This window comes from Chenopodium album, chromosome 10 (genome assembly GCF_948465745.1).
Source record: "Chenopodium album chromosome 10, dcCheAlbu1.1, whole genome shotgun sequence".
In the NCBI taxonomy this organism is placed as follows: domain Eukaryota; kingdom Viridiplantae; phylum Streptophyta; class Magnoliopsida; order Caryophyllales; family Amaranthaceae; genus Chenopodium; species Chenopodium album.
In genome coordinates this window covers 32,688,790-32,711,178 of record NC_137843.1, presented here as the reverse complement: position 1 = coordinate 32,711,178, position 22,389 = coordinate 32,688,790, and the positions used below count along the sequence as shown (strand labels likewise).

Genomic DNA, 22,389 nt, shown 5'->3' with positions numbered 1-22,389 from the left:
CTTGTCTAGCTATTCCAAGGCACACCCTATGAGCGAAAAGGGAAAAGGCTTGAGGCGGATAAATTCTTGGGAAATTCCATTCACCTTGATATTATTGCAATACTTTTCGAACTCCTTGAGATGAATTAGCGGGCTTTCATGCTTGGCCCGACTAAATTATCGCCTCTCTATCAAAGTGATCATTGCCGGCCTTATTTCAAAGTCATTTGTCGGTGTTGTAGGCGGAGCAATCCCACTCTCAAATCTATATGCACCGGGAATCCCCAATTCTTTCAACGCCATCCTTGGATTTTCTCCTATCCTTTCTCGTTCCTCTTGTAGTGGCTCTTCTTCACTTGAAATGCTAGGGTTTAAAGATCGCCTAGCACCCCTTAACCTTGGAATAGTTCTCTCAATTTCCGGATCAAATGGCACTAGTGAACGACCACGTGCTCTATGCATAAAATATCAAAAGAAATGGTTAGTAGCACGGCTACAAGTGTAGCCTAAAAGAAAATATTTTGTATTATCAATTAAAGATGAAATAGACTCAACAACTATAACAAAGCACCAATATCATTCCCCGGCAACGGCGCCATTTTTAACGTAGGTAGAAGTAGGTCGTTTTCTACCCTTTCCTAGAGCCAAACAAAATTTATTAACACTCGACCAACCTGATACGAGTATATGGTAAGTCATGGGTCGAACCCAAAGGAATGAGTAGGTGCAAGCTATAGCCTAGGTAAAGCTACTTCGAAGATTGTAGAAAGATATGGTTGGTAACTAAGGTATCGAGAAAGCTAGATAAATCGAGAAATTCAATATACTAAACACTAGGGATATAGGTTCCACATGCAAGCTCAATGATTATGCTAATTGAAAGATCACTCAAATCAATTCAAACATTGCAAAGGACGAACAATAGTTGCAATCAATGGAATTCAAGAGCTATCTCCTATAAGCCAAGCTAGGGTTCACTATGAATGGCTAACTAGGAAAATCACAATCAAATTCAATTAATTAAAGCAATTATCAAATCAAGGGTTCATGTCATTGAAATTTTCAATGCAATCTAGATTAATCTTATAGGTTGATCACTCCTAGTCTAATTAATCACATGCACAACTATGTCAACCAATTTAATTGCAACAATTCAATCAATCAAGGATCATCAACTAGCAAAAAATCATCAATCAAGCATGCTTCCCCTTCTCCCTAGCAACTAATCTACTCACTAATAATGGTGAAATTGAAAAACAAAACAAATTCAATCACAATCATATTCATTTCAAGTTTAATCAAGAAGGAATTCAATCACTCAACAAATTATAAAGCAAAGAATGAAATTCAAATCAAACATTCAAGAATTAAAGGAAATTGCAATAAAAGTAAATTTAAAGGAAGGAAATCTCACAAACTTTCATTAATGAGAAGAAGAAATCCAAGATCAAATTGAAATCAAAGATCAAATTCAAGTACAATCAAGTAATCTTAAGCTTCTCTCTCTACTTTCTCTCTCTACTAAATCTGGAAAATAAGTGTCATGTACAAAATTAAGTCGTCCCCCTTAAAATGAAAAGTCTAAGGGTATAAATAGAAGAAACGAGTGAAGGGGGGTGGGGCGCCTGGTGCGTGCGCACTACCAGGCCGCGTGCGCGCATAAATGGGTCTGCGCGCACACACCCCCTGTGCCGCTCGCGCGCACCCCTGCTTGGTGCTCGTGGCCTTGCCTCCTTCTCTTGCTCGATCAATCTCCGCGCTCTCGAGAATTCCTTTCATTGGTGCACTCGAGGCGATGCTCGTGAGAAGGGTAGCTCCTTTATCTTCTAAGCACTTGACACCTCAATCCATAGCATTGCTTCTAAGGCCCTCGAGCTTGCGGAGCTAGCTTGAATTGCATATTTGGAATCCCGAACTTAGCTCCATCAACTTTCTTGAATGCGCTCGAGCTTTCTCCTTGGTGATCGAACCTCGAGATACTCAACACTCCTATAAAACAAGTCAAGGAAACAAAGAAGCGAGAGAAATAGTCGAGAAATGAACAAAATGACAAGAAAACTATAAAAAGCACGCATTTCTCTAGACTTACACAAAAACATGCAAAGCAAGCATTATTATATAAAAACACGGCAAAAAGGACTAAAAACGAGAGTAAAACTATAAAGAAAACCTAGCCTAAGAGTGACATAAATGACACTCATCATAAGGAGCATTGATAACTGCTCCAATCATACAACCTCCTGATCGGGGCTTGCCATTCGCGATCATGTGTGATGCAAGTGACTATACTGTGGGAGCCATGCTTGGACAACGAAAGAACAAGGTTTTGCATGCCATCTACTATGCTAGCAAAACTTTAGATGAGGCTTAGATGAATTATGCCACTACTGAGAAAGAGCTCCTAGCTATTGTGTTTACTCTTGACAAGTTTTGAACTTACCTCATTGGTTCGAAAGTAAATGTCCACACTGACCATGCCACTCTGAATTATCTCGTAGCAAAGAAAGAGGCTAAACCGAGGCTCATTCGATGGATTTTTCTCCTTCAAGAGTTCGATTTAGAGATTCGAGATAAAAAGGGTGCCGAGAAAGTTGTTGCAGATCACCTCTCTCGATTGTTATTTCAATCTACTTCGGATATCCCTATAGATGACTCTTTCCCTGATGATCATTTATTCTCTGTTTCTTTTGTATCTCCATGGTATGCTGACTATGCAAATTTGACTTACCAACAACGCAAGAATTTTTATCATGATGCTAAGCGGTACTTTTGGGATGATCCCTTTTTATGTTGTAAGTGTGCTGATGGAATGTTTCAGAGATGTGTAGAGAATTGGGATACTCATGGTGTCCTTCATCATTGCCATAATCTACCTTCCAGTGGACATCTTGGTTCTACTACGACTGCCTATCGAATACTTCAATGTGGTTTCTATTGGCCCTCATTATTCAAGGATGCTCGTGCCTTTTGCAATACATATGATGAGTGTCAAAGAACAGGAAATATATCGAAGAGGCAAGAGATACCACAAAATGGGATTCTTGAGGTCGAGCCTTTTGATGTATGGGGCATTGATTTCATGGGACCATTCCCCTCTTCTAGTGGGAATAGATACATTTTGGTTGTCGTCGACTATGTCACTAAGCGGGTTGAAGCTATTATGTCGCCAACTAACGATTCGAAGGTTGTTATGAAGTTATTCAAGAAGATCATATTTCCGTGCTTTGGAGTCCCAAGAGTTGTTATTAGTGATGGTGGTTCTCATTTTCATCAACGAACTTTTAAAGCTCTCCTCAAGAAACATGGAGTTACTCACAAGGTTGGCTTGGCCTATCATCCTCAAACGAGCGGCCAAGTTGAGGTATCTAATCGACAAATCAAGAGAATCCTTCAAAAGGTCGTCAACAAGTCCCGCAAAGATTGGTCATTGAAGTTGGACGATACATTGTGGGCATTGCAAACGGCCTACAAGACTCCGTTAGGGACAACTCTGTGTCGGTTGGTGTATGGAAAGGCATGTCATTTATCGGTCGAAATGGAATACCTTTCACAATGGGCCGTCAAGGAGATCAATTTAGACTTAGAAAAGGCCGGTGAAGCGAGACTTCTTCAATTAAATGAGTTAGATGAGCTTCGACTAGAAGCTTATGAGAACCATAGGTTATATAAGGAGCAAACGAAAAAGTTTCATGACAAGATGATTCAAAAACGTGAGTTGAATATTGGTGATAAAGTTCTGCTTTACAATTCACGACTTCGACTCTTCCTAGGTAAGCTTAAGTCTAGGTGGTCCGGACCTTTCACCATTAATGAGGCTAAAGATCATGGAGCTATTAAACTTGCTGGTGAAAATGGTTCCAAATTTAAGGTGAACGGACAACGTTTGAAACTCTAGACCGAAGGTGCTTTCATTGGTGGATTGGAGACGATTTATCTTTCTGACCCACATAATGATGCTTGAAGTTAAGGTAAGAAGTCGAGCTCATGACTCTAAATGAGCGCTTATCAGAGCCAACCCAATTTTTAGCTTAGTTTAGCTGTTTTCTTAGTTTCTTTTTCTATTTTTGAATTCACTTGAATTCGATTTTTAATAATTTCAGTGATTTCTTGCACTAACGATGCTAATGATATTTAGAGTGGTGTTCAAGATTTTGTTGAATGATTTCAGGTGGTTTATGGATGTTAAGTATAGGGGTTTAGTTACAAAGGTCAGAAGGTGATTTTTCGTGCAAAAACAAACCAGCATGCAAATAAATAAATCGTCAAAATAGACCTTTTTCCACTCTTTCAGTCATAACTTCAGTTATAGAGGTCGGATTGATATGTTTCAAGTTGAGTTAGAAACTAGACGTGAAGTTTTTTCCGACGATAGGTTACACGCGTATATAAGACTTACGAATCAGAAGTTACAAACCTGTGAAGTTGACGTTGTACCTGCAGCGCGAAGCAGCGATAGCTCGTGAATTAGCTCGCATAGATCGAGAGCAATCAGCAACTTGACCGATAGCTCACTCGATGAACGAGCTATAGCTCCTCTTTTACAGCCCATTAGCAGCCCACATGTTCTAAGTCTATAACAATTTCACTCCCCTGCTTCTCAAAACCTACGACTCTTACCTACTGCTCCATCATTCTCCTAGCAGCCCGCACCTCCAAACCTCACAACCACCACCGGTGAGTCACCTCTGGCCGTCGGCGACCACTTCTAGCCACCCTATAACCACCTTAATGCCACCAGTTCACCTAGTTTCCCCAAATCACGTACACCTCTTGTGCAAACCTTAACTTTTTCAATTGAAATAGGGGTTTTTGATTTCATTCACATTGGAGCAAATTGGAGTCTTGAATTTTTTTATTGAGCATTTATATTGGGGATCGACATCAAATTTGAGCCTAATCGACAGTTTATAAAGGTTTTGTGATCAAATTTCTTCTCTATCTTTGAACTTATTTGTGAATTGTGATTTGTTTGGACATATACATTAGCTTGGGTTGTTACTCTGGATTATTGATTCTTAGACGATTCTTGCTGTGCATTATTGAACTTGATTTGAATATTACTCTTGTGATTTTCTGGTTTGTGTTCCTAATTGGTGAAGTGTTTAAGGCTTTGCAGCAGTTCTTGTGATTTTTTTTTTTAGTCATGACTGCAGCTAGGAGGACTTATCCCAAACGAAACGCCACTAAACCAATACCATAAAGCAAGCCAATCTCCAAGAACAAACCCCTGCCCAAAGCCAACCCTCTTTTCCTGACCCCGCACATAAGCACCGATTTGACAATATCTTTACCCGTCCCGTAAAGCCTACACTATTTTATTCAAAGAAAGATGCTGGAAAGTTAGGTTTACATGGGAGCATTCTATGAGCCTTATCCTCTTGTTCATGGGAGAAATTCCTAAGCTTTGAGGAGTACACCTATAAAGACTGGACATATGAATTTTTGGCTTCTCTTGAAGTCCATGGGTGTTTGAAAACTTATCCTAAATTGCATATAACATTTCAACTTGATGGAGAGAAACACCAAATGTCAGTTGATAGGTTAAACGAGGTCTTTGGTTGGAAACAAAAAGGAGTGATTCATCCGGACAATTTCAACACTTTTCTTGATGGTCTCATTATGGAGGAGGATCTATTTTGTGTTGATGAATTTTGGTCTGAAATTACTGATAGGGGAGATTTGCGAGCTAGTCATAGCAAGTCATCGTCAATTATTAATCCAACCATGAGGATGTTTCACTGGTTGATTAAGGGTGCTTTCTATCCTAAGAAAGACATGAGTCAAGTATGCACTAGTGACCTCCGGCACCTATGGTTCTTAATGAGTGATGATCTAGAACAACACCGTCATATGGATTATGGGAGTTTCTTGATTTGCTCTTTTCTTAATGTTCGTGATGAGTCTTGTGAAATCCACTGTGGGGGGTTTATTACTTGCATTGCCAAGTCCTTGGGATTATCGACTAAGGGTAAGACTCCAGTTTCAAAACATAAGTCATTGGATATTGATGCGATGAAACGCTTTGAATGGATTAAGTTGGAGAGAAGAGGGAGTGACACTCGTTATGTTTGGTGCTTAAAGGGGGATTTGAAAGGAAAATAGAAAACGCGCTACTCTTACCTCCCACGTGCCGAGGCTCATTTAAACAGTGATGATTCATGGTTATTTGCTCCAAACCATGCGGATGCTAGTCAGTCAGGTTCCCAACCTCTACCACAGATGACCGGCACCCAAGCAACACCACATGTTACTAATGTCGAGCCTAGAGAGGCAGGAACTTCCTCTCAAGCCACTACTAATGTTTCATTGACTATAGAGGAGGCATTACAAGCTATTTTGAATTCTTTCACCTCCTTTCGAGAGGAGACATCTAAGAAATTCGACATCATTGAGGGTAATGTATTCAAGCTTTGCAAGGAGGTCAAGAGAATACGCTGCTCAGTTAGAGGAGACAAACCAGCTATAGTTGCCACCACTACTGCACAAGAGGAACCTCTTCCTACTATCGATGATGCTGCTCCCGGTCCAGCTCCTGATCAGTGAGCAATTTTTCTTCCCTTTCCTTTTGTCTTTATGAATTTTTCACAGTGAGGACACTGTGTTTCATTTAGCTTGGGGGAGGGATGTATCTTTAATTGCTTTCATAGTGTAGTTTTATTTACTTTAGTAAAATTGTTGTACGGTTTGTACTATTCACTAGGAGTGGGAGTTTACGTACAACGAAAAAAAAGTGTATTGCTTTCCTAGTTTAGTGTTTTGTTTGAGTCTTTCTCTTTTTCATTTACGTGTCCTCTTTCTATGCTTGTGATTTCGAACCGTGTGCGGACTTAAACTTGATTCTTTTGAGTTTCTTTTGACCTTAGTTATGATTTCAAAATTTAGTCGGTTTGTGCTATACAATGCTACCTACTTTACATTATGGGAATCAATGGAATGGTTAACGGCAAGATTGATTGTCCCGTATTAAGTATAGCTAGCCAATTCTCTTGCTATATCACCCTACTTTGTGTTTGTGTGACTGATGCAATCCGTTATTTGAGTAACTTTGGTTTGAGATCTTTTAGTAATTTGGTTATCACTTATGCATGATGCGTATGATAAAGGCTCTTTTCTCTAGGTAGCCTTCAGATGATATTTAGATACTTTGGTTCCCTTCTTGCTCACCTATGTTGATGCCTTTGCCCATTCATTGTTATATAGCCACATTATAAGCCTCTTAGCCTCGTTGGTTACTATTCCCAAGTCTAGCTTGGGGGAGCTCATTGATGAGGTGTTGTTTGTTAATGTCAGTTTGATGGGGTTGTATCGAAAGTTGAGAAGTGTTGCTATATAAAAAAAAAGAATGAAAAAAAGAAAAAAAAAGAAGAAGAAGAAGAAATAAAGAAAATGAAAAGAAGAGCGTGTTTATATGCTATAAAAAAAAAAAGAAAAAAAAATCAGGAAAAAAAGGGCAATGAAAAGGAGAAGTTCATCCATAAATAATCAGTAAATTTTTTTTTTATCATCACTTCCATAGTGTTTTAGAGGATGTTTGTGAAGTTAGATGGAATAGCAAAGACCATTTCAATCGGTTGCATTTGGTCATGTTCATATTCGTATTTATGATCCCCAAGTTAGGTTTTCGCTCACATCTTCCTAAATATTATCCTACCTTTACACCTTAGCCCCATTACAAGCTTTTAAAAAGTCCTTTTGATTAGCATGTGGGGAACATAATCTCTTATTGTTGTTACATTCCCTTTTATGCATTAAAATATTCGTAATCTGCAAGGTGTGCAGCGACGACTAGCTTGATCGGGAAATGGGTTGTGGCCAAATTCGGTTTCAATTGTGGATCATGATGTAAGGTAGTTTTATTCGTATCCGAGATAAATTTTGATTTTAATAACTCTGGTTTGATTGCTTGCTCGAGAGTTGGGTTGGTCTTATTCTGGTTCCCTGGAAATCATGTTTATTGTATTCGTCCGTTTTGAGTCTAAGGTGTTGTTTGGGGACAAGCAACGGTTTAGCTTGGGGGAATTTGATAAATCATATTTGTATAGGATTGTTGGGCACATTTTTCATTGTTTTTAGTTACTTCTTAGTCTCTCAGTTGTTAGTTTAGAGTCATTATGCATAGGATATCACTATCGTGCTGTATTATGCTGCGTTTGTGTTTTCTTAATGTTTCAGGTAGTTCTCATAGCTATTTGGACGTTCTCGGAAGAATTCAGCACTTGTCGAATAGTCATTGGATGGAGGGATGTAGATTTGAGGCCGATGATTCATTGATCTTGTGCTTATATATGTATGTAGATTCCTTGAAGCAAATCGGAGTTGTTTCGTAGTCCCTATTGCAAGTACAAGATCGTTTTAGGCCTTTGGTGCATTGAAAATTCGAGTTCCTAAGCATTCTTGCATCGAGCTAAGCTAGAGCTATAGCTCGAGTACTAGCTCAGTAAGGCCGCAAGCCAAGGAAGCTGCGAGCTATCGCTTGCCAGCTAGCTCGCCTATTAGCTCATCACTGCCATATACAAAGTCCTATGCGAGCTATAGCTCGCCTGCTAGCTCTCCAAGGCAGTAGCTACATTCGAAGAGGGAGCGATAGCTCGCTTGTCAGAGAGCTATAGCTCGACCCTTCTATCTTTCACGACATCAGTGAACGAGAGCTCACTCGATGAACGAGCAATAGCTTGTTGCTGCTCCAGCGCTTCTTGGTTGTTTGACGTGATCAAGTCGAGTATCATGCCACGTCATCAATTATCATCTAATAGCATTATAGCTTATGTATTTATTTATTTATTTTATTTAGGATGAGGAAAAATATAAATACTTGAGAGGATTTTATTTTGCCTCTTATGCATGCTTTATTTTCTAGATAAAACGTTTCTTAGTTTTTTTCTCTCCATTGTTGAACCCTACACTAGGCGAAAAAAGGGGTTGGCCACCGGTTCAAAACCCCCCTTTGCCACCGGTTTTGAACCGGTGGCCAGTGGGGGGGTGGCAAAACCTAGGACAAAAGGCCACCGGTTCAAAACCGGTGGCAAAAAGACTTATTGCCACCGGTTAACCGGTGGCAATAACACTTCCCGCTATTTTTTTTTGGGTATTAATAAGTATTGCCACCGGTTTTTCGGTGGAACCGGTGGCAATAATGGCAGAAAAAACAAAAAAAAAAAAATTTATTTTTATTTTTTTCACTTAAAAATCAAGACAAACTCACATATAAATTAGTGATATAATCATAATATACTGCTCGTTTCTCTGCTTCATCCCAAAACACACAATCATACATTTCATTCAAACATAAAATATTCATCAATGAATAAATAGTAATATTGCAAAAAAAATCAAAAATTAAAAAAAAATCACAAAAAATTACATAAATTACATATATTATGTAACAAAAAAATCAAAAATTACATATAATCATAAATCACATGGTTTCTCTTTGAATTAACCTTGAATCTGCAAAAAAATCACAAAAAATAAAAACACAATTCAAAATCAAAATAAAAAAAAATCACAAAAAACTAAAACACAATTCAAAAATCAAAATAAAAAAAAAATTCTGCAAAAAAAATTAAACATCAGAATTGATAAAAAAAAATTTAGATATGAAAAAATTAAAAAAAATAAAAAAATAAAAAACCACCAAAACGGCAAAACCCACAAACCACCCACAACCCACGACCCGTATGTCCACCACCCACAACCAACGACCCACCACCCAACAACCCACGACCCACGACCCAACAACCCACCACTAAACAACCCACGACCCAACAACCCACCACCCAACAACCCACCACCCAACAACCAACAACCCACCACCCACGACCCAGAACCCACCACCCAGAACCCTCGACCCACCACCCAAATTCAACGACCCACCACTCACAACCCACGACCCACCCCACCACCCACCTAAAACCACCATACCACCCACCTAAAACCACCGCATACGCAAAATAACAACCCAAATTAACTAAAACAGAAAAATCGAAAAATAAAATAAAAAAACACACATACCATCACGGATTCACACAAAACATTATTGAAATAGGGTTTACGAGGCCAAATTCGACCATGAAAACTCTAGATCTAGAATTTTCATGGTCGAATTTGACTAGAAAACCCGTATTTTTATCACGAGGAGAGAGAAAGTGCGACAATAAGCTTGGTGGTGTCGTTGGAGGCGGAGATGGTTAATGCGGAGGTGGTTGTTGTTGCGGCGGTGGACGAGCCGAAGGAAGGAGAGAGGGAGAGGAGATCGCGTGAGAGGAGAGAGAGGGGAAGAGGCGTGAGGGAGGAGAGGAGAGAGAGGGTGGAGAACAGAGAGGGAGGAGAGGAGAGAGAGGGTGGAGAACAGAGAGGGAGGAGATGCGTGAGAGGAGAATAGAGAGGGAGTAAGAACGAATGAAGGAGAGAGGTAGGAGAGCAGGAGAGGCGTGAGAGGAGAGAGAATACTAGGGTTAGGGTATATAAAGGAAGGGGAAAGAGAAGGGTGGGCTTTTTTTTTTATTATTTGATTATTGCCACCGGTTCAAAACCGGTGGCCTTTATCATTTATGCCACCGGTTCAGTTTGAACCGGTGGCAATGTACATATGCCTAATCCCGCCCATTTTTTAAGCCACCGGTTTTCAAAAACCGGTGGCCATTGAGCGGTGTTTTTTTCAATTTTTCTACTAGTGCTAGCTTATTATTCTCCATTAATTCAACCATTGAGGTATTTCATTCAATCTTTTGTTCTTTATTTTATTAATTATGAATTCTAGTTTTTTTTTATTTTGTTTTGTTAATATTAATTATGAGTAAGTAGTCGTTTTCTAGGTCTAAGTGAGGGAGGCCATGTTTATACCTTGATTATTTATGCTTATTTATTTATGAATTCATGAATTAGGGTTTGAATAATTCCAATTGATTTGTGCTTTATTGTTTGATTCATGTAATTGGCCAATATCATGAGTTGATTATTTAGCTAATAAAAATTAGAATTGAAAGATCATATTTTTAGAGGCTTAATTACAATTGGCGAATTTGATTATGTTAGCGACCGAACTACATATGTTAATTCATAAGTGTTAATTCCCGACCGTAGGATTAACAAGTGCTTTAATTATTGGACCTAGTTTGTTTATTAATGGATTGTTTGCATTTCTTGGATTGGTATAAGCATGGTGGACCGAACGTATGCCCTAGACTTTATTTATTTAAGAACAACCTTATTTTCATTTTCATTCTAGTTTAGTTAATTGATCATCAATTCACTCTTCGTTTATTGAAATAGTTTATAATAATTGGGCTAAAACTAATAGAACCTGTCTCCCTATGGGATTCGACCCGTATTTGCTAAGTCTCTGCTAACAACAGACACCGTGCACTTGCGGTATTACTTTTTATTCAACAGTTATGCCTTAAAGCTTGCCAATTATAATTGGGTGTGTCTATCACTGCATCGTTCATTCATTCCCTTGTGTTAGCTCTCAAGGGGTATTTATTAATAATAGTCATGGTTAGCTTTTAAGTTTGACACCAATCTAACTAACTTATACCTTTCATGTACACACATTTAATTTTAAGCTAATAAATTGAGGTTGCATGATTACAACTTTCAAATTTTGCAGCTTGATCAATAAAATTTGATTGTTAACCAACTACACATTTAATAAAGCATCACAATTTAAATAAAAATAATTCCCTTGGATTCCCAGAGTTTAGAAATGAATTATTGGAATATTTGAGTGAGAAATGGCTCATTTGAGTAGTAATATGAAATGAATAATTTGGAAATGAAATGAATCATTTGGCAGTAAGACGAATTAATTGGCAAGGACATGAATAAAATTTTATTGGTGAGAAGGAAAATGACTGGAAAATGAAATAAAATGAGTTCGAATAACCTACGCAACTCAATAGGTTTATTAACTCACTGTGGCCAAGCCACTTATGACTTACTGAAAAAGGAAATAATTGTCTTTCGAACATTGTCTTTCTTGTCCTTCGATTGTTTGTAGCTTCCAGGATCGAATTCTAGGTCATCTTCCTCCTCCATTGCTTGGATTTTACTTCACTTGAATAAACTATTCATCTTTTTCATCGTTAGATGAAATGTCAATTATAGTTAGAGTTGGGGGGTGATCGCGGGTAAAGTAAATTGTTTGTCTATAACCCTAATCAAATTAGAAATTTATAATACCTAAACTTACACCAAACTAGTTAGTGGCAAGTATAGGGTCGAACCAAGAAGACTAAGTTTATCAATTTATGCTAATTAGACTAGTAGGATGGTCGAGATATAGAGAGTGGTACAACTAAAAAACTACTTAGAGCAAACAACGAAAACTAGGGAAAGTGGAATCCAATTACATCAATGCATTCAACAACATTATAATTAGATGAAAATGACCTCAATTAGGAACAATAAACACACTCAACTCACTCTTGCGCAATTAAGCATGCTAATTATCCTACTAAACTAATTCACTCTCGTGCAACTAGCCTAGCTTAGGTATGGAAGAATTTAGACTCTCAAACAACTCACTTCCGCACAAGTGATTGAAAGCACAATTAAGAACATAGAATCAATTAGCCAGAAAGATTCTAATCCATATAAGCATCATCCACACACAATAATCAAGAACCAATTGCATACTAATCACAATCAATTATTCAATTCATCAACATAACCTTCATCCATTTCCCTAGAATAATATCTAAGCTAACATGATGAACAAAAGCATAGAAAACAAGGTAAAATAAGAAATAAATGCAAGAACCAAACAACTAATTTAATTAACTACTCAAATCAACAAGCAAATAAGCAAAAACAAGAATTAAAGGAAAAGAAATAAAGATGAGAGAAAGTTAGAGAAGATCATTGAATATATGAGAAGAGAATCTGCCAATTGCTTTATCAATATCTCAAAACTCCATGAAAATCCAAGCTTTATCTCTCTAAAACTACTCCTAAACTAGAGAGAGAAAATCCTAATCTAACCCTAAGAGAGAGAAAATAAAAGAGAGGCTAAACTAGTCTAGGGTGAATTAATTGTTAAGAGAATATTAAACCCTCAAGGGTATTTATATACAAGCTAAAATAAAAAATAGAAATAAAACTAATCAAATAATTAAATAACAAAACTAAAGAAAAGAAAATAAAAAGGAAAAAGAAATTAAAAAAGGGAAAAAAACAAATCCCACGAAATACAATCAGACCCCCGAATTCCCCATCTTCGTGGTTGCTCTGATTTCATCTTCAATCATAGCTGCTCATCCACCATCATCATCAATCATCACCGTCGCTTTCACACCCGAAAGACTACGCCTGAGGAAGACTAGGGGGTTGCTGCTGTAATTGTTGGTGTTGTTGAGGAAAGCTGGGGAGCAGTTTTGGTTGTGTTGTGGTGTAGGGTAGGTGAGGTGTGGTGAAGGGTAAGAGGGGCTAGCAAAGAGGCAACATAGCACAGTTTGCTTGGCTCAAAATTTTGTGCCTCGAACCTCGGACCTTGAACTCGATTTGAACTTGAAAATCGAACATTAACCCGAACACACCTATAACCAAAAACAAACACGGGGGTAGGATCGAGAACAAAATAAAATAAAATAAAGATGAAATTAAAGTAAAATAAAATATTAAAACTAAAAGAAATAATAAAATTAAATGAAATTAAATAAAATAAAGAAAACAAACTTGAAAATAAAAGAAAATAAAAGAAGGAGGAAAACGAGAAGATTAATATAAACTAGAACTACGACTTCACTAGTACATAATTAAGTTTTAGTAACATGTAATTGGTAACACTTCTTGAAATTCAAAATATTAGATTTCTAAGTAACACTTTGGTAACACTTTATTATAATGTAACAAGCATTGTAACACTTTTAATATAAGTAACATTTTGATGTAACACTTTTAAAATAAGTAACACTTATGGTAACACTAAGGACTTGTTCACATTTACTGAATTGAGCTGAACCGAACTGAACTGATTGGAGCTGAACTAAACTAAACTTAAATGAATATTTTATGAGAGAAGGAAATTAGAAACTGAACTAAACTGAATTGAACTGAACAAAATTAAAGTGTACTAAAATGAACTAAACTGAACTAAAATTAAGTTGAAGTGAACAGACCGTAAGAGGTGTTACATTATTTATAGGTGAATTAAACATTTATAATAAAGTTAAGTTAATGTTAATCCCCAAATTTAGTTAGCAATTTGTTAAAAAAGCTGAGTGTTACCGCCAAATCAAATTTTTTATATTTTTATTTATTTTTTATTTTTTAGAAAACAGCCAAAGCAATTAAAAACAAAAAAAAATTGGGCCTAAATTAAAATGTCAGAATTTAAAAAACCAAAAAACTCTCTCAATTCAATTTTAATTTTCTCCTCCCACAACGATAATCTCAAGTTGTATATACCAGTTCAATTCGTTGTTATCTCACGAAATTCATCCAACAATTAGTTATTTTTGGTTCAATTCATCATCTGGGTTTAATTCGTCACAAATTCATTGACTGGGGTTTCATTCATCACAACCCCTCCACCACACGTGACCCAACAAAATAGAACTAAAAAAATAATAATAATAAAAAACGCTCAACGAATAGTGAACAAGAGAAACAAAAAATACGCTCCTCTTCTTCTCTCTCTCTTCGATTCTTCATAGTCCATATAAGTGAACAACCCAGCAACACAATCAGTCAGTCACCCACTCACCCAAACTTGCCGTCGGCCGCCGCCTTTCGTTCCGTTCCATCCGCCCTTCCAGCCGCCGCACCTCTCAATTTCAGATTTTCAGGTAACTCTCATTCTTTCCCATTGAAGCGCACTCTACGTTCTACTTTGAGGCGACTTCTGAATTCAATTGAGGCGAATTATGATATCTATTGAGGCGAATTCTCTCGGGTAACAAGTTGTTTCTCTATGCAATCATTGAATCTTAATTTCATAATCTAGGGTTTATCCTTAACTAAATTGTCAGTATATTCAATTTAGAATTCTTCTAATTGAACTCGATTATCATATTAAACTATTGCTTATAATTAAGTTTCTATTGAACTATTGCTTGTAAACTAGATTTTTAATGCGCTAGGTGTTCGAAATATGCATGTAATGTGGGTTACTGCTGTTGATTTTAGACATCAAGAGGAAAAATTTTCTAATTCTCTTAGCAAATATTTTTAATTAGATTAGTAGGATTATATCTGGAAAGGTGCCAGATTTCTTTGATGCATCATAGTCTCTAGAGAAACAACTTCCAATTATAATACAACATATTACAATAACAGTCAAGTCTTTCCTTAGTTTTTGTTATGAGTTGAATATGCAAATTGTGTTATAGCTACGATGCTACGTAACTAACTTGGGTGAATCCATATTTATTTATTAGTTAATGGTGGCTATGACATTTCGTCTCGTCCCAAATGCCTGACTAGCTATGTAAATAGACTTTTACTTGTGGTTTGGACTCAATTTTGGTGCCCTTAATCTTCAGACTGTTTCGAGTTGTTGAATAGCATAATTAGTGTTCCTGGAAAAAGATGAACTGAACATAATCCCAAACAAACCGCACAAGCAATGTTTCTTTATATAGTTTAGTTGTCTGCCAATTATGAGTTTAAGTCATAAATTTGGGTTAGATGGCATGGTTTATCTGCTAAATTACTTAATATGACTAATACGTTGTGTTTTATAGGTCATGGAGATAAAGCTAACAAAAAAGGATGCATCTAGGACTGCTAAGGTTGTTTGCATGCTTTTAGAAACTTGGGTGGACTTTGATATGGATAAGGTATGCGTCTCTTGTATAGAGGAGGTTAATTTTATTACCAACTTCTCCTCCCCTTTTTTATTATTATTATTTATTTTGTCAATTTTTTCGATGACTAATTTATCATAGTAGACATGTTAGGGAAATTAAAATCATCTTTCTGATAACACTATAATACTTTCCCCATAATCTATTATGCAAATAATATACAAGTAATATTATATTGCTAGTAATTAAATCATTGTTACTCTAGTGTTGCTATGTTGAAGGGTGATTAATGTTTAAACAATCAGAAGCAACTTCTTTGAATCAGTGTCCACATATGGCAAAATTTCAGAGTCTCCTACACTTAAAAATATCAGAATTTCATAACCTCCTTCATATTAATTAGTGAGTGCTGGTAGCATTTAATTTCTTATGATTGCATGAATTTGATCCCAATATATTTTATTTATGCTCTATTTGCAGATGAGTTGTTTCAATTTTCTTCCATAGAGGAGGAATATAAATGGAGGTAGTAAAGAAGGTATAAAGAATGGAGAAGTAAAATTAGTCTAAGTATTGTTAAACAATTTTAAAGTATAATCTGAAGTCTTGAATCCTTTTATCTTCTCTAAATTTATATAGTTATGAATGATTGTGTGAAGACTTCATGGTTGTAAGATATTTGCTTTATTAACAATATAAAATGCATGTATTATGATTTTGAGGTCTTTTGTATAACATATAGATACCTCTTTGGATTGCAAGCCTATTATTCATGGCTACTAACTATTTCATTATTTCTCATTGTGACAGTTGGTTTTAGTTCCAAATCAACATTATTGACCTCCCTCAAAGAATTTGCAGTAGGCCTCTAGTGGTACGACTGAATTTGCAGCAGGCCGCTCTCATTGTTACCGTTGACACTACTACTGATGTTACTGATGTCTACTGCTGTATACCACTATTACTGTTGTCTGCTATTGTTGTTCCTAGCGTTGGTAGCTGATGTTGTTTGCTTACTTGTTGCTGCTGCTGTTTGCTTGTTTTCTGCTGCCGTTTGCTTGCTAGCTGCTGTATAAACTTGTTCTGTTCGTTTTCCTTTGATTTTTTTAAAAATAAATTTATTGAGTTTCACGAGAAGGTAAAAAAGCTAGAGGCATTTGCAACATTAAGTGCCTTGCATTTCTTCTGCATGTCTTTATGAGTTCAATATTCTTCTTTTTACGAAATTTTTTTATGTGGTATTGTTCTATTTGAAAGGGGTTATTTTTATGGCGTTTATTATTCTAATTATGTGCAGGTTCACCTAGCTGTGATTATTCAGTCCTTATCAATATCATCATATCTTACCTATGAAATTAGCATGGCTTTTCAATGCAAGCTTTTGGGATTAAAAATCTACTGTTTGCTTCCTTGTCTAGTTCAGAAAACAAGCCTACAACTCTCAACTTAGATGTTACTTCTTGCTGTTATCGTTGCTGATGTCACTTTTAACTATAACTGCCACTAATATTGTTACTGTTACTGGTGTCCGCTGCTACTGGTGTCCGTTGCTACTCTTATCTACTGCTACTGGTATCCGCTAGCTACTGCTGTCTGTTTGCTACTGCGTTGACTGTTATTTGCCTTTTTATTTTGTAATTCAGTGGTCTAGATACCGAAGTTGACTTTCCTTTTGTTTTAATTATTAGATTATTTATCCAAACAAAAAAATTGGTGTTTGTGGATTTTTTTTTTTTTTTTTACATAAATTATAAAATTATATCAATTCAAATTATTGCCTATCAAAATGTTAATTTCTTATTTGTGGATCTTGTACATCTTAATATTATTTTTATATTTAAAAAAATAAAAGAGTTGTATATTTTAAATAGTTATAGTAGCACTATAGTAGAAGTTAATAATAACAAAATGTTATCTGTTACTAATTAACAAGGTGTTACCTAGTTTGTAAGAAGTGATACATAATTTCGAATAAAGTGTTACTATATGTTAAAAAATGATTGAAAAATATTACCTAATAATCAGCAAAGTATTACATTAGTTTGAAAAAGTGATACATAACGTTGGATAAAGTAATACTATATGATTGAAAAATGTTACTAAAGATAAGTAAGTGTTACATAAGAAATAAAAAGTAACACTTTAAAAATGATACTAATAATAAGAAAAGTGTTACATAAGAGAGTTTATAGTACCACTTTTGAAAGTGTTATCATACATTACCCAAAGTATTACATAAGAAATTAGGTATCATGGGCAGAAGTATCACCCAATAAAGTGTTAATTATTGTCTATAATAACACTTTAACCACTTTATGTAACACTTTATGGGTGTTACTTGAGATTAGTTTTGTACTAGTGCTTAAAACATTAGAGAATAAGATACATAAATAAATTACAAAAATAAACTAAAAATCACTAAAAATTACCAAAATACTCAAATTAAAAGACAAAAGACGAGAATAAGCAAATAAGTGAAATAAAGATTAAAAAGAGAGAAATTATTCGGAAAATAACTAGAAAACAACACTAAAAGAACCCTTAAAAGTGACATAAAAGTCACTTATCAAACTGCCCCAAGCAAATCTTTTGCTCGTCCTCGAGCAAATTAACACGAAACACGAGAGAAAAGGAGTGAATTTTTCAAGCAAAGCTAAGACACTAAAGGAGACGAGAATGTACACTAACTCACTTTCGTAGGAATCACGGTCAATTTTATCAACTAAAGACAAGCCCTTTAAACCTCTAAATCGCCCTAGAGGACGAGTGTGCTCTCGTGACGGTTTCCTAAGAGTTTAACCCACAACTCTTGATAAAAACCAAGGCAAGGCAATAAAAACAAAAGAAAAAGAAACATAAAAAGAGAAAGAAAACACAAAGTTCATATTTGGACAAGAGATAAGAACAAGCACCAATGAATGCAAACCTTTCTAAATAAACAAATGTGTGCACGTTCCAAGATGCCAATGGTTGATTGAAACATAACATATGCTAAGCATTGAGAACTAATGAGGACTCAATCCACCCTAGCCCCAACCAATCGGGCCGCATTCTCTCCACTAGCTTCAAATCAACCCTTAAGCTAGCTTCTCATGATTCCTTGAAGGAACCGGAAAAAGATAAAGAAAATGAAAAACTTTGAGAAATTAATCCCGGCGTCTTAGCCATGCACACTCTCTCCAAAGGCTTGACAACTATCTCCCTCCACCAATGTTGACTCAATCCTCAAGGGTCTAAGGGTCTTTTATTGGTTGTAACGTAAGGCTAAGGGTTAAGGCGAGGTAAAAATTTGAAAATTTTGGTGATATTTCCTAAATGAAGCAAAAGAGGGGCCTCTTTCAAAAATAAACTCAAGAAGGCACCAAACATCAAACAAAAATCCCAAAAATGCCATCTCCCCCAAGCTTAATCTACACAAACGCACAATATATACAAAAACGAAGGATCGCTCCCCCCCAAGCTTGATCGAAGCATTGTCCTCAATGCTTAAACAAGGGAAGAAAAACGAAACCAACTAAAATGTTTTTGTTGTTTTTGTTTTTTTTTTTAAATTTTTATGGATTTTTTTTTTTGAATTGAAAATTGGTGTCCTTGCCTTTTTTAACTGTGGACGGCTTTTTCTTGAATGCAATTGCTTTATTAAACAGAATATATACAATTTACTTTCTTGCTTGGTCTAAAAGAGCATATTGCTTTCTCATTTTATTCAAACCATCACAACACAAAACAAACTCTCAATCCAAAATGCTTCACAAAACTAAATTGTTAGGGAAACGAAAGGTCATTTGGCTTGTAATGTGGCTCATAATTAAGAAAGGGAATAGGCTCAAAGGGTTAGCAAGAGGAACAAATGAAAAATAAAAACAAAATATGTAACAAAACAAAAAGAAGATAAAGAAAAATGAACAATGCCCTTGTCCTCCCCTAGAGTGGCTCGGTCACGATCTTGGGAGCTAGAGGTCAAAACAAGGATTAAGACATGCATAGCTAAGGATCCTTAGTTGCCGCTAAACAAGGTGATGAAGACTAGAACAAATGAAGCTCACAAGGGATATAAAGCAATTACCAACTAAAGGGCTTCAAATCCACTATAAAGAGCAACTTCATCTTACCACAAGCAATGAACTAAGGCTTCATGGAACCCAAAAGTTCTTAAACCGGCTACCTTAGCATATAGTATCCTAGCGTCAACCAATGACATTCTCAAACCGTGCACACGTTTACCACTTAGGAAGAAAAACATTCAAGAATACAAGTCCCAAAATAGAATGTCCAAAACAAGAACTAACAAAATACATTTTGCTAAAATTACCTTGAAAGTAAACAAAAATCTTTTTGGATTTTTCGAAATGTAAGAAAAGACATGCAAATGCATATACTCAAGTGCATGGCATAAATGAATCAACATCCCACCAAACATGATAGAATACCCTCCCCTATGAACGAGACAACATGCTCAAATATAAACCAAATAATCAATGGGAGGGGAAAAGAAAGAAATCAATCCAACAAACCAACACATGTCCAAAAAGTCACCAACCATTAGAGAAAGAGCTAGAAAAGATATTACCGGATATTGGTGGGCGTAAATACCCGCAAAAGACTAAATTTAACCTTTCAAAGCCAATTTCTTTTGGGGTTTGGTGTGTCCGACTCACCGCGGAAACAAACCAAAAACCAAGACCACACTCGCAATAAATAAAACCATAAACATAATTAACTTAATGACAAGATTAAGATAATAATTATACCTTTGACGCGTTTTCGCTCGACCTCAAGGGGCTCTTACTTTGAAAGCTAGCCTCGAAATTACGACGACCTCCAATGGAAGTCCACCCACAACTTGAACACCGACTAGGTCCAATGCCTTGTAGTTAGCAAGGCCCGACCAAAACCCGAGTAATTGAGTTCAAAGGTTTTCACCATGGTGATGCCTTTTTCAACTCTTGAGTTCAAAGGTTTTCACTACTAGTGATGCCTTTTCCAACTCTTACTCAAGTGCTTTTCCCAATACCCAAGTCAGGTAATTATAGGGAAATGCAAGAGTGTGAAAAGCTCTCCCATCAATGTGGGAGAATTTGATTTTCCTATTTTACTTTAAAGCTAAAATAAAATTAATAATCAAACTAATAATAAATCAACAAGTGGCAAGCTCATAAGGAAGAGTAAGTGAGGACCATTTGGAGGAAGGGGGGACCAAACTTGCACCCCACTCTTACTCCCAAAACCGGCCACCTCTCTCTTTCTCCCTCCAATTTGCTTCGGCCACTTGGCAGCTCACTTGGGCACCCATGGTTGCCTTGTGGGCTGCCATGGTGCGGTTGTGAGGCTTCGGCCCACCTCACTTATGCCCAAAACCGTGGGCTACTAGCTACCATGGCCTAACAAGCCACGCACCAAGTGAGCGGGCTACTAGCTTCCGTATGCTAGCACAACCACGCACACTAGTGCTGGCTGCTAGCTGCGACATGCTAGCCTAGCCCCGCACTTGGTGCGGACTGCTAGCATTTGCCGCGCCCCTAGCACTCGGTTTTCCGATGCTAGGGGTATTTTGGTCATTGTTGATTTACTATTATTTTCACGTCTCGTCTTTTACTATTTTCGACTCGACTTTCGACGCTCGGTTTCGACGCTCCAAGCTCGAATTTCCGACGTCTAAATATTAATTACTCGGTCGACTTATTAATTAATTCGTCGCTTCGGCTCGTTAGTTCCTTAGCTGTGACACGAAGGGTTCAGTCAAGATTAAGCTGTAATATTAATTATGCATTAATATTATTGATCGGAAGCGGCCTCCACCCAGGCATTCTGATAACTTTACCTTACTGAAAAATTAGCTTTCTAATAATTCTGAACCCCCTATCGGAATAATACACTTGTTCGAAGGACACTATTCCTTTCAATCTCCCACTTGTCCTTCCGCACAAGTGTGCTTTTAGTGTATAGCCCTTTTCCTATGTCACTTAATTCCTCTTCATGAACTATAAGGTAAGATTAATTTGTCATCCTTATTACGTCCAGAAGTTTTTCTCGATTTCGAGTCCGGCTGTCAATAAACAGATGATTTCAAAAATCCATCCGAGCATGGGCATGCAATTTACAGTGTCGCTCTTCGAGAGGCCTTGTAAACAACAAAGACATCTTCCCTACTTTAGTAGGGCGACATTTCTTGTCTTGTAATGTAGCTTCTTTTACTGAGAGGACCTAGCCACTCGAGTGATGCCGTTATAAACCCCTATTACGGCAGACATTTGACAATCATCAAAGCGGACTAGTACTCAAACAAGAAAGCTCACAATACTCATGGTCGAGGAAAAAGGTTTTGATAGAAATAATGAGAAGTATACTTATGACGATTTTTAATCTCTTAAAGTATTCTCATAGGTCGATCCAGTATGGTTCTAAACCAATACCTGTGTAAATGATTTATGACGATCATGTCCTTGTAGCACAAGAAACGGTGCTATAAATCAAACTACACACTAATCTCAAATGGTCTTTAATCGTCTATCGTTTAAATGACCTCGATTAGGGATAATTTTCGATTATAATATTCAATGTTCACTTAATAGGTGTTTCCTTACCAAGACTGGTCTTGATACCTTATTTTGAATATCCCAAGACTCGAATGGACTCATTATATAATTCTAAACCACAATTAAAT

General features: G+C 36.6%; 1 long non-coding RNA gene across 2 annotated transcripts; it reads left to right on the top strand.

Annotated features, from left to right (window-relative positions):
- The first annotated feature begins 14,524 nt into the window (after positions 1 to 14,524).
- On the top strand, positions 14,525 to 17,498 carry LOC145563886 (uncharacterized). 2 transcript variants are annotated; one of them, XR_014094658.1, is made up of 4 exons: positions 14,525 to 14,872; positions 15,663 to 15,758; positions 16,206 to 16,263; positions 16,536 to 17,498. It is a non-coding gene; the product is annotated as an uncharacterized LOC145563886 (long non-coding RNA). The 2 variants fall into 2 exon arrangements; XR_014094657.1 differs by lacking the exon at positions 16,206 to 16,263 and having other exon boundaries at positions 14,526 to 14,872.
- The last annotated feature ends 4,891 nt before the right edge of the window (positions 17,499 to 22,389 follow it).